We start from the raw sequence: 13,433 nt of genomic DNA, 5'->3' as shown, positions 1-13,433 counted from the left end.
ACGCAAATAACCAAAGCATTTAAAATCAGTCATTAATATTAGTTGGTGGAAGAGGCTAAAACCAACCTCTGTTAAGGAGCTAATGTCCACCAACCTCTCACATTCCAAAACAGATTCCCTGTTTACCTAATCTGAACACAAAATAACTTCTGAAACAGGCTGTCAAAACCTGGCTATTGTTCTTGACACCATGATGGTGTGAACGTGAAGAAAATTTTGTTCTTTTTTGCAGACCCTCATTAGGGAAATGTTTATATGTTTAAGGCAGTGTGAGCTTTCCTTCTTTCTGAATAATTGTTGTGCATAAATAATGCCTTTTCATTTTTATGATTGTGGAGGTGCTCAGACACTGACAGCTTTTTCCAATACTTCATTAGCACTTTTCAAAGCTGCATTATGTATACAGAGTAAGATGAAAGGAAAATTTAAACTATGTTTATAGGGATGCCAACCAGTAACCAAATGTGAAAATGATTTCCCCCGCTTTGTGACTGTGTACCTGAATTCCACACTATTGAGTTGCCTTGAAGTTTGAAACCTAATAGAAAATCTTACAGCATCATTTAATTAGTAAATAGCTGGGAAAGGAATCCTTGTAGATTCCATTAAAACAAAAGAGTTCATTCTGGTCTGATAAAATGCACTGAGCAGCTCTAAATAGCATTTAATTAGCTGGCACCAAAGCTGCTCCACCCTCAGGGATGCGTAAAATTAATGAAGGTCAGAAGCAAAGAGATAAATGCTACCACACACCACAGCCTTATGTGGAGGTGATGTGGAGGAAGGGAGTGTCTTGGTGGCGAGGCTCATTTTGGAAACCATTTGCCCTTAAAAAACAGAAAGTCACTTTCACAGAAGCAATGCTTAAAATGAGCATCAAGCAACATTGCTGTGGGCTAGGCTGTTCTAATTTGAGCCAGCTTGGAACCCCCCTCACAGTTTATCCTGAACAGTCCAGATTAGCAGTGGTGCAGTGCCTTAAGCAAAAAGTGTGTTGCAATCTGCTGTCAGGCCCAGTACCTTGACTAGTGTGCCTCTGTTTAATTATTATACCACCCACAATACTGGCTATCCCAGTGATCATCACATGTGGTGCAGATTGGTAATACTGTGTTCAGAACCTTGTATTACGCAAGCATACTGCTTAGTCAGATGTTGCTGAGATGTTTTGCTTTCCTTTGTTTTAAAAGATTACTATAAACAACATAGTTATAGTATAGGTCTTCTAAAATTCTTATAAATAATTTTAAACTACTTTTTATGTTGTGAACTGCCATGAGATCTACGGTGTCAGGGATGAACCAGTGGCTTCCAGTTCCCCGGAGGGGAACCTGGGGGGGGGGAGAAGAGGACATTGTGCCCGAGGGGGAGGGAGATAATGAGGGGAGAGCTGTCGGAGTAAGTCTAGAGGCTAGAGAGCTAGGAAGTTCACAGGAGCAGCAAGGGTTAAGCTCGAGCTCAGAATCGGGGGGGGGGGTTACCCCAGCTCTCACAAGACATGCAGAAAAGAGGAGGGCTGAAAGGCGAGATGGGAGACTTCATCATTTTATGGGTTGGTGGAAGGGCAAGCGCAGGCCTCAGCAGAGATCTGAACTGAGTGACTCTGATGAATGATTATTATGTGCTAATGACCTGTTGTAAATACTGTAAATAGAGTCTGTAAAAACGTCAGGAGACTCTCGTGGTGATTGTTGTGAAGAGAGGAAGCCCCATAAGCCCTGACATAGGGATGAAGAATGGTATACAAATTTAATAATAATTAAAAGATACTTAACTAATCATCAGCATACCTCATAGTTGGCATTCACATCAGAGTCTCAAATCAGATTGGGGACCCACCAGATTACAAGTAGCTCAAATGCAGCAGACTAGTTGCTATGATGAGCTTCAGAGCTCAACCAAGTCTCTAACAGCTGTTCTCAGCTATATCCCCAAACTCATGGGCAAACAGTGGTTAAACAGGCTATGCTTTGGCCTCGAGCTGTAGACTCTTAAGGCACAACACATATCTTTAGCAATTATTTAATATAAGGATTTGATGAATGAGTAGAGTTGGAGCCGTTGGTGGATGAGTAGACTCCTTAGTAAGGTCCAGGTTGCTTACTCAGGTGGAGTAAACCATTAGTTCAGGATGCAGGCCCAACCATGGGATTGTCATAGAGATATTTGTGATCTTCTGCTCCTCAGTCGAGGCTACTGTTTCCTTTAAGACATGCCTGTTCCCTTATGCCACCACTTCTGGGCTAGTGTCTTGAGTCACCACATATGATGGGAGTTTCTGAGACCAGTATTGTTCATGTATTATATTGATACTTATTTTTTAGAAAAAAAATTTTTTGGAGACAAAGGGCTTCCAAGGTGGTTCACTGTACATCATAATGTGATTTTAAAAAACCCAGCATCAGAAGAGTTAAGCGTTGTAGTCACCTATGTTATCCTCAGAGCAGACCCACTGAAGTGAACGGACCTAAGCTAGTCATGTACATGAACTTCAGGGGGTCTACTCTGAGTAGATCTAGCATTGAATACTACCCCTGGCGTTACTAAACTGTTAAAAACTTGTCAGAAGCTGGCAGAATAAAAATGTTTTGGCTGCCCACCAACTACCAAAGATGGAGCTATTTCAATTTCCCCTTTCAGAGAATCCCTTAGCAGTGGAACATACCACATCACCATTTAGCCTCATCACTGTAGTCCCAATCCTGGTACACGGGGTTCTATCACCCTACTCTTGTTCTGTGCCTTCTATGTATTCATTTCCATTGTTCTCAGTTATGGTATGTTGCCATTACAGGATATAAATAATATTTGCTGCTGCTTGCTCCAGTATAACCCAAGATGCACCAAGATTTGCACGGGGGCAGAATTAGTATTCTGTGCACGTCATCAACTCTGGTCCACCTTTGGAAATAAGGAATGGACAAAATGAATCCAATAAGCAAGTTGCATATTTTGAAAAGTAGTATTTTAGATAGATCCGAAGGCAACAAATTGCTTTTGAGCTTCACATGGCGGAGTCCTTAGTCTCCTCAGTATGCTCACCAGATGGTGCAACATATTAGGCTTTGAAAGTGATGTTTTTTCATTTGAGGCAGAGACATGCATCATGCTGCTCACTGACTTCTGAGTCAGGATGCAAGGATATGGAATTGCTGAACCTGAGACTTTGATCAGCTTCATCGATGCAATTGGCTTGTTACCATGACAATAAATGTAATCCATGTAGTCTGTGCTATAAAACTGCTTGTTCCAAAGTAACTTTGTTGAGAGTCAGTAACCTATGAGATCCTTTTACCATTGGTTGTGATTCTGCCTGCTTGCGAAGATGAGGCTGAGACAGATCTGTCACCTTCCCTCCATATCTCTTCATTTATTATATTTATAACTTCATTTACAAGATTTATAATGTTTCCAAGCACAATTCAGTGTGTTTCTTCTGACCTTTAAAGCCCTAAATGACCTTGGGCCAGTATACCTGAAGGAGCATCTCCACCTCCATCGTTCAGCCTGGACACTGAGGTCCACCTCTGAGGGCCTTCTGATGGTTCCCTCACTGCAATAAGTGAAGTTACAGGGAGCCAGGCAGAAGGCCTTCTCGGCAGTGGCACCCTCCCTGTGGAACGCCCTCCCATCTGATGTCAAGGAGATACACAACTTTTAGAAGACATCTGAAGGCAGCCCGGTAACCGGGAATTTTTTAATGTTTGGTGTTTTGTTATGTTTTTATATGTGCAGGAAGCTGCCCAGAGTGGGTGGGGAAACCGAGCCAGAGTATAAATACTCATTCATTCATTCATGATGGCATACATAAGATTCTCAAGTGGTCACTTATTCAGTTGCTTATCTGACCTGGAGCTCCATATCATCATTATAAAGTTGCTGCATCAGGGATATTGCTTGGGAATGGGGTGACAGGGCATGGGGAAAATCTTTACTCAGATTGCCCCAAGTATTTCTAGCTGGTATAAATTTTATTTGGGTGGGTGATTTTGATTACTGGGTGAATATTAATTTGGTGGGATAAAATACATTTAAGTGATTTTTATCTAGAGATTATTTGGGGGGGCAGGAATGGGCTTAATGCCAATACTAAAATATGCTAGCATGGTTTATATACATGAGCTTCACAGTGTCTTAAACTTTGAAGCTCTTTGCATGAGGTCTTCTACAGTGCTAATGCAAATCAGCTCTCAGATCGGCTTCCCTAGGCAGCACGGACAAGGATCTGCTTTACTTTGCTATCTGAACCATACAAATGTACATTTCTATGCAAATTTAAACAGCTGCCCTGCAAATATTGTTGTTTGTTGTTAGTCGTCTTAGTTGTGTTCGACTCTCCGTGACCTGATGAACCAGAGCATGCCTTGGAAACTCTCTTCTCAACGCTTCTTCTTTTTTATGTGCATGGAGTTTTCTTGGCAAAATACTGGAGTGGTTTGCCAGTTCCTTCTCCAGGTGGATCACATTTAGTCTAAACTCTTGGCTATGACCTGTCCGTCTTGGGTGGCCTTGCACGGCATAACTCATAGCTTCTTGGAGTTATTCAAGCCCTTTCGCCATGACAAAGCAGTGATCCATGAAGGGGCTGCAAATATTAGTAGAATAATAAAGCTTGTGAGTTCGCGTACTAGAGTACACCTAATAGGCACATTTAAGCTCATGGAGCAGCAGAGATCCAACCAAGAGCAGAGAATTGTTAAAGTATCATTTGGAGTGGTAAAAAATCTTCAACTTTGGTGGTTTGCTTTTATTTCTTTCCCCCCCATCTTCCTGTAGCAAGAGCTACAGTAAAATATGTTTGTATGAATTGTACAAATAATTGTGAAAATAACTCATGGGTTATTTTAAAAACAGAATAGTATCACATATTATTTTTATGAAGTCAAAAAGTACTGTTGGGGTGGGGGGAATCCATAACCTAAGTCTATCAGATTAAAAATGGTTTTCAGTTGTGTGTGTCTGTGTCTGTGTGCATGCATGTGCTCTGGTATACTGTGGTAAACTCATGGCTTTGCAACTTTGAAAAGGTCCACTTTATAAATTGGGAGCATCCCCAAACTTTTACTGTGAGCATTCCCTGAACTATTCATTGCCCATCTCTGTTCTTTATTTCTTTTTTTTATATATAAAGCAATTCTTTCAGAAAAGGTTAATGGTTTTGTCCATCTTCATTCATGGAATGACTAATAGCCCCTTTGTCAGTTAAGAGTTCTTTATTGGCTGAAAAAACAAAGGGTATGAAGCACAAAATGTTAATGAAATAAATAGATTTTTCATTATAAAACACTTAAAGCTAATCCTGTAACACTCCTGAATGCAAGAAACATTCCTGATAGCATGTGTCTGGTGGAATGGTGGGGGGTGGGAGCAGGGAGGGAGAAAGAGAATGGTATTTTCACTGCCTTCTAACAGTCCAGAATCAACTGATGAAGTACATAGTCCAGGACTGGACTAGATTTTATCCAGATGTTTTATTATTAAGTGCATTTAAGTGCACATCAAGGACTGCCTATCCCCATATAACTGACCTTGTGATCATAATCTGAGACCCTTCTTCATGTGCCCCCTCCACCAGAGGTCCGAAGGGTGGCAACACAAGAACGGGCCTTTTCTGCGGTGGCTCTCGGCTTGTGGAATGCTCTCCCTACAGAGGCTTGCCTGGCAACTTCACTGCATATCTTTAGGCTTCAGGTGAAAACATTCCTCTTCTTCCAAGCCTTTGGCTAATTAAATAATATATTTTTGTAGGGAAGCCATGGCTGCCTAAAGTGGTATTATATTGCTTTACATGTATAGTGCAGATGGGGCCCTGGTTTAAAAAAAAGTTGTGTTACACACCGAGAAAAGGCCAGAGATGAATATGGCAGATGTGTGGTGCCTATTGGAAATGTTTGGAGCCCAAGAAAACATGTGGAACAGCCCTCCACAATGGGTGACTCAATGGGTCGCCATCTATCAAGGCCAGCAAGGGGCTTGAAACCCCTACCCCTCAACTGTCCTGATAAAATCAGGACATCCTTTTTTTGTGCAGGAGCACAGTGCTCCAAAATACATATTTTTGGGTACCACAATCTCACCCCCCCATAAGTGCTTGATGGAATGGTATCTATAGGAGGCCATCTGCTGTAGAGCATAGTGATTTGTTGGGCATATGATACTTTAGTTCTTGTTGGGAAAGTTCATATATAGCTGGCTCAGGTTTGTATATTCTCATCCTCAACCACCAGCAACCTACAATATTTCTGTTAGAATATTATATTATAATATTAATACTTACTTTCAAGGTGTTACAAACATTTACCCATTCTACAAAGTCTCCTCAGGATAAATGATCCCATCAAATTGGGTGGCAATTAAATGATTAAATTATATCCACATAACTGATAAACGCATGGAGGTTCCCATTAACATTTTCCATCATTTGTATTATTTTATTTTTTAAAATCCTAGCTTTAACTTGGCCAGACTAAACCAGATCAGGCTCAAATTCATCATTATGTTATGAAGCACTTATAGCTCAATCCTGAACATGTCACCTCAGCAATAAGCCTCATTGAGTTCAATGGAATTTACTTCTAGGCTCATGTGCATTAGGACAACAGCTTCATCTGCCTAATCCAGTCCGTCTCTTTCTGTTTATGCCCAGATGGGGTTTCCTCCATGGATAAATACAGTCTTGCTTGTTAATTCATATCTCCTTCTCTGTCCATACTATTGACACATACGCCATGACCCTAGTTTTAATACAGACACATTAATAATTTGGCCTCAGTGGGCAGGCGGATCATTACAGGAGGCCTTAGAAATAATTGCCCACTAATGTGAAAAAGCAGAAATATGTACAGTATTATATTGCTCATAATGTAATCATTAAAATAACAATTATGTGATAATGAAAGGATTCATTATGCTTAAGTTTATCTTTACATAATGTTAATAGCTAACGAAAACTGCAAAGATTATATCTAATTAAATTGAACAACATTACCAAAGCCTGCTTTGTAGAAAGGCGATCTTTAGCACAGAATTTTACATTCACGTGGAGTGTAGTTCAAGTCCATTTTTTACATATTCAGAAATGTGACCATTTTATAATAAACTGTAACTGATTCTTTTCCATTAAATGAATTGGAAATGCATTCACTCAGGACAAATCCATTAAATGTACTTCAAATTATGTTGATGTGAAGTCCCTGAATAAATGAGAAATAGAAAATTACACAATAATGTGGGCTATTATTATTACAATTATTATGGCCTGTCATTCCGGAATGGCTGCTGAGACCTGGTGTTGATTGCAAATAGTTCTTCAGAGGTCAGATAGCACCAACAAGAGGGCATTAACTGATGGAGCATTCCCTTCATGCAGCCTGAGATTCTCAAGTGTTGCTTGTACAGCAATCATCAAATAGCGAGTTCTCAGACAAGACCCAAGTTTCCCTCTGAGATAAGGAACTACCCAGAGGATTCTAATATTCTTCATGAAACCATTTATTTCTTACCACATGCTGCGTACCTACCAGCTTGTAGTTAAATGCCTGCAGCCCTGTGACACTTTCCCAAGGCCTCTGATTTCCCCCAAGGTTTCCATTTATTTCTCTTTTCTGGAAAATCTCAGAAAAAAAAAAGTTCCTTCAGAGGGAGTGCAAACCTTCCCAGAACAGGTAACTCACCTGTCTCCTGTATAACTGTTTGTGAGCAGAAACTTGTTCCAATGCACGAATTCATGTTCCTTGCATCAGGCAGAGCACCTTATAGCATCTCTGGTGTGAACAGCTAATGATTAGAACTCATCAGAATAACTCATGGAAACATTTCAATAAATAATAGGTTGTTAGGCAGGTATGTGCACTGTAGCTGATAGTGCTCTAATGACCTCCCTGGTGATGGGAGGAACTGATTTCCCTGAGATGATTATGATTGTCGTAGACCATAACTACAGCTTACAACATTGATTCTTTTAAAAATTAATGTAGCATGAGTGAGTGGGCTTTGTAGCAACCAGATTTCTTTCTGTTATTTGGAGAGGGGAATAGTGGCTGCTTTTATTTTCTATCAAAGGAACAAAGGAACAACAAAAACACAGTGCAGATTTTTTAAAAAAACAATTACACTATGGAGTTATCTGTAAGGCATTCTATGGGTTGCACCCAATATATGCCATTGCGTGTTACGACCCAGAGACCGCTGCCCTAAATAAATTCACACTTGACTCAAATTTTGGTTTGGTTTTTGGCAGAATTTAGGCCACAACTTTATTGATTACAGAAAGTGAGTGGTTGCATAGGCTCTGGTTCGACTAGCTCCCTGTACCCTTCCAGGTAGCACTGACCCAGGGCGCCAGCATAGGTCAGCCAAGGGTGAACACCTGGATAGGTGAAAAGCTGGAAACAGGCTATGTCCACCACCCAAATGTCCCCCTGGACTCAGATATCAGCACAACCCCCTCACAGGGGTTGACCAAACCATTTGAGTTCCTGGATTCCTTTAACGGAATATGCTTCACATAGGGATGGTGAGAGCTTTCTCCCATCCCTATCACCTGAACCAGAGCCTATCCGCAACCTTACAAGTTGTGACGATTTGCTACGCAGCAGGTGAAACCCAAATGGCACCAGCCAATCAGTCAAGTGGGGGGAAATCCTGCCATGCCCCTGTCCCAACGACAGACGACACACGACGGCATAGCAAGGTCAAGTGCAACAAAGTCCTAAAAGTAGGGAGAGGTGGGTGGGTGTTCCGAATGCACGCACCAAAAGAGAAAGCTCTGGTTCACATGCATGGGTATATACAGGTCCCTCGATCCGTTTGGACTGCGCCCCATTGGCCAGATTGAACCCAACATTGAGGGACCTACCAATCGGGTATTGTAACTGACCAATCTTACCCATCCACAACACAGGTGCTCAGTCTCCAGGTCTCACCGCAACATGTGCCCTCTTTGAGGGAGGACCCGATTTTTAAAAATCATACATATACTCTGTATAAGATTGTATTTGGATAATTGAGTAAGTGGCCAGATTTCCAAAAGAGTTGCACAGGCATGTATTATATGTATTGGGGAAAACATACCATACATTATGTAGAGAACCTGGGGGGAAAAAACTCTGATCTCTTCCCTTAAAAAAAACCCTGTCTGTATTGTATTGTATTGTTTGTTCTCATATTTGTTAATGCTTCAAAGCTTTGCAATGCATTATTCTTGTCCTAAGATTCAAACAAAGAAAAATGTGAAAATATGCTAACGGAACTGGCTTCATGCCAATAGTCCCATTTTTACTGCTTCCCAGTGTTGCAAGTAATGAAGATTCCTAAAAGCTCAGCAACATCATTTCTTATTTGCATGAGAGGTTGATAGAAGCAGCGGCAGCAAGATGCCCCCACTTTACACTTCGCTTGCTTAGTTGTACTTGATTTTCTATACAAAGAACTAAATTGATATTTTCTTGTCTTGACTTAATTATTAAAGAATCATTTCAGATGGAAATATTTAGAATTATGATTATTCTCATAGTGTAGACTCAGACACAACTGTTCTCATAGTGTAGACCCAGACACAACTGTTCTCTTTCCAAGAGTATTTGTGGCTGAAGTGCAGGAAAACTTATTACAGTTCAGTTTCTGCATCAGAAATGTATCTAAAATAGTAAGAGCTATTTGTCCCATTCATGGCCCATCTCATAGCCTCCAACATTTCTACGATGAAGATAGGGACACCCCATCCCATATTATTATTATTATTATTATTATTATTATTATTATTATTATTATTTACCATTTATAACCTGCCCATCTGACTGGGTTGCTCCAGCCATTTTGGGTGCCTTCTAACATATATAGAAACATAATAAAAAAATTAAACTTTTAAAAACTTCCCTATACAGGGCTGTCTTCAGCTATCTTCTAAAGGTTGTATAGTTACTTATCTCCTTGGTTTGGGGGTTGGATAACTCCATACCCTCCAATATTTCTCCAATAAAAATAGGGACATCCTAAGGAAAAACGGGACATTCCAGGATCAAATCAGAAACCAGGACGGCCCTGGAAAATAGGAAGAATTGGAGGGTCTGCCATCTTGTTGATGGTGTGTGCATTTGTGGTCGTGCATTCATGGGAAATTTCTTAGATCAGGTTGCATTGTTCTAGCGTCTTGGGTATGCTGGTGTGCAAAATCTTACCCCCAGCTAGTGAAGGTCAAGGTTACTCTTATGTAGCTTTCATGAAAGGTGAGGTTAACATTTCTGTGTGCACAGATATGAAAGGAAAACACTGCCAAGGTACACAGATTGGCTGCTCTTCCCAGCTTAATGAAGGGCACGTTCATCAGAAAGAGAGCTAAACATATTGCTAAATGCCAGGTGCCCAATTACGTGGAAGATGTTAACTAAAATGCTTTTAATTATCACAGTGAATTAGGTGGATGTCTGATGCCCTAATCCCTATTGTAGATAGTCAGAGAAATGTGTTGTACTTTCACCCTTTATTTACAAATAATGTATGCTGCATGTATCTTGCCACATGTTGGCCATTTTTCGTGCTTCTAAATATTGGCACGGCTTTAGCTAATTGCACTGTCTGTGGGTGTGATAGTGCTGTGATTTCTTTACTCTTTGTTACTTTCCCCACACTAGCTCTGAAATCGCAGGTGGAATCCATTGACATATGGTTTGCACACAAAGTTAGAACTGAAGGGTTAATCTCTGAGGCTTCCATGTTGAACAGTATCTGCAGTAAAACTATTACAGTAGTAATATTTTGAATGAATTATTCTCCAGTGTATCTGTGGCAATTAATACCTGATAACCAAAACAGGAAGAGGGGAAAAACACCTGGGTCATAGGACCAGAGCATAGATCCCAATTTTTCCTGATATTAATTTCTTCATGTCCCACAATACTTGCATATTATATCAGTTGGGAAATCTCTTGATGTGAGATAGCCACAAAGTTATACAGATTACATCAGTCCATTGTTGCTGGTGGTTCATTTTCAGAATTAGCCATTCCATGCCTAGGGTATTTTCTTCACACACACACACACACACACACACACACACACACACACACACACCCCTTATAAGTGGTCAGCACAATTGCTTTGTAATGTGAGCAAAACATCCAGACACAGAAGCACATTCAAATATGGGGGGAAACCACTTGTTTCAAACCATAAATGGTAGCTAATTTCTCCTCCCCTCATGCATGAAGGTGTGTGTGTGTGTGTAGAATTGCTGTATTTTTGTAACAATCAACTGTGAATTTAGCAGCCATGTTTTTTATGCTGAAGTGTGCAAACATCTATGTTCAGTACATCTAGAGCCCAGTAAGGAAGAGGAGTAGAATGGCATGTAAATAATCAATGGGAATGATTTATGGAAAATTCACTTATAATCCTAACAAATGTACCCGAATGTATATGTTAGTGTCAGTACTGTACAAGATTAGAGCCTAGTTCATAGCCTAGATGAGGTGGCTGAACTATTCTTGGACTGCTCCACATCAAACTGCAGGTGGGAGGAGAGGTTGAATTACTCAGTGCTCCCTTACTTGTTTCCTTTTTAAAATGCTCCACACATATCAAAGCAATTGCAAGGGAGAAATGTTCAAGCTGTGCCTTCTTTCTAATGTGCTGGTTTTCTGTGTGTAAGGTTTTCTGTGTGTAGTGGTTATGAGTGGTAGACTCATAATCTGGGGAACCGGGTTCGTGTCACCGCTCCTCCACATGCAGCTGCTGGGTGACCTTGGGCTAGTCTCTCAGCCCCACCCACCTCACAGGGTGTCTGTTGTGGGGGAGGAGGGGAAAGGAGATTGTTAGCCGCTTTGAGACTCCTTCGGGTAGTGATAAAGCGGGATATCAAATCCAAACTCCTCCTCTTCCTCCTCTTCCTCCTCCTCCTCCTCTTCTTCTTCTTCTTCTTCTTCTTCTTCTTCTTCTTCTTCTTCTTCTTCTTCTTCTTCTTCTTCTTCTTCTTCTTCTTCTTCTTCATTTATTTCAAGAAGGTGTAATGGTATAGCCCAGGCCACCAGCAACTTATGTGAACTAGGCCTAGGAGTGAATCTACATAGATGCTCTAAGAAAGCAGTCCAGATTCATAGAGGCTTTAATGGATGCTGAGCCTCCTCTTTTCCAGATAAGTTCCATCAAGGTTCCACTCCACAATACCAACCTTGGTGCCAATTGAGAAAGTGTCCTAGGAAAAGATCTGTTTCTCCAGAGTATCAGTTGCACTGTTAAAGTACTGAACCAAGAGCTTGGGGAGTTCTCTCTAGCCGGTTCTAGATGCTATACTTAACCTGGAGTTATAGGAAGGTTGCTTGAAAAAATAGTTGGGACTGTGTTTGTCCAGCAGCCTAGCACAGGCATGGGTAATCTATGGCCCTACAGATGTTCTTGGACTCCAACTTCCATCAACCTCTGCCAGCAATGCCAATGATTGAGTTGATGGGAGTTGTAGTCCAGCAACATCTGAATTGCCACAGGGTTTCCCATCCCTGATCTAGAAGTTTCAAGATCTACCTTTTCGGGTATCTCAACAATAAAGTCCCCATGTAACACATTTTAAGTCAACTCTCAACTCACAATAGAAATAAACATGAGGACTTTTGCATAATAGAGGTGACACCATGCTTACTGTATCTGATTTGCTATCAGGAAGACTAATTGGACAGAAAATGTGTTCCAAAGCAAGGAAAGGCCATCATGTATCATAACCTACCTACCCAGCTAGCAAGCCCTTAGAGTGATATGCCACTGAGAGATTGGTGTGTTAATATCCAGAAAGCAGGAATATTAGATAGGAGGGATTGCCTCAAGGACCTTTATATCTGTATGCCTTGACCTCTGCTAAGGTTTTTCAAAAAGCTATTATCTGTGGGATTCTAGCTCTGTGCTGTGGGTGCGCCTGCTTACCAGATTTGCAGTGAGGGCATCTCTTGCAAACCATCAGATTGCCATCCAGGGGTATTGTTACAGACCTCCAATGTATTGGTCTTTCAGATTCTGGCAAGAAATTAAATAAACTAAAATAGTATATTCCTGTGGAAGCAGCAGCTTACTAATGAACTATAGCCAGGGATGAAATGTTGAGGGAATTGTGTAACTTAAGTCAGTATGTGGCAGATTTTGAACTGAAAAAGACAATCCTGTTTCCTTCCTAAGCAAAGGTTGATGCTCAGACTAAACTTTGCCATATCCTTATGATATGAATAAACCTTTGCTAAGGATTGATAAAGTCCTCAAACAACAGTGCTTTATTTAGTCTAAATTTGACCTTAATTCTCCCTTGGGAAGGGACTCACACCTGAAACCATTATAGTGCCAACTGTGGTTTCAAAATAAATCATATCTAACACATAACCACAATAGTTTTTGAAACCCTGGTAATTTTCAAGAGGAAGGGCATGACAACATTATCTCAATATGTGATCTGCCAA

The 13,433-nt window shown here is 40.7% G+C and overlaps 1 protein-coding gene across 2 annotated transcripts in view; it reads left to right on the top strand.

Moving 5' to 3' along the window:
* Positions 1-13,433, top strand: part of ST6GALNAC3 (ST6 N-acetylgalactosaminide alpha-2,6-sialyltransferase 3) — a 244,089-nt gene that overhangs the window by 154,537 nt on the left and 76,119 nt on the right. The window lies entirely within an intron of this gene.

Source organism: Zootoca vivipara, chromosome 7 (genome assembly GCF_965207765.1).
Source record: "Zootoca vivipara chromosome 7, rZooViv2.hap1.1, whole genome shotgun sequence".
Taxonomy (NCBI): Eukaryota; Metazoa; Chordata; class Lepidosauria; order Squamata; family Lacertidae; genus Zootoca; species Zootoca vivipara.
This window is presented reverse-complemented; position numbering and strand designations above follow the sequence as displayed.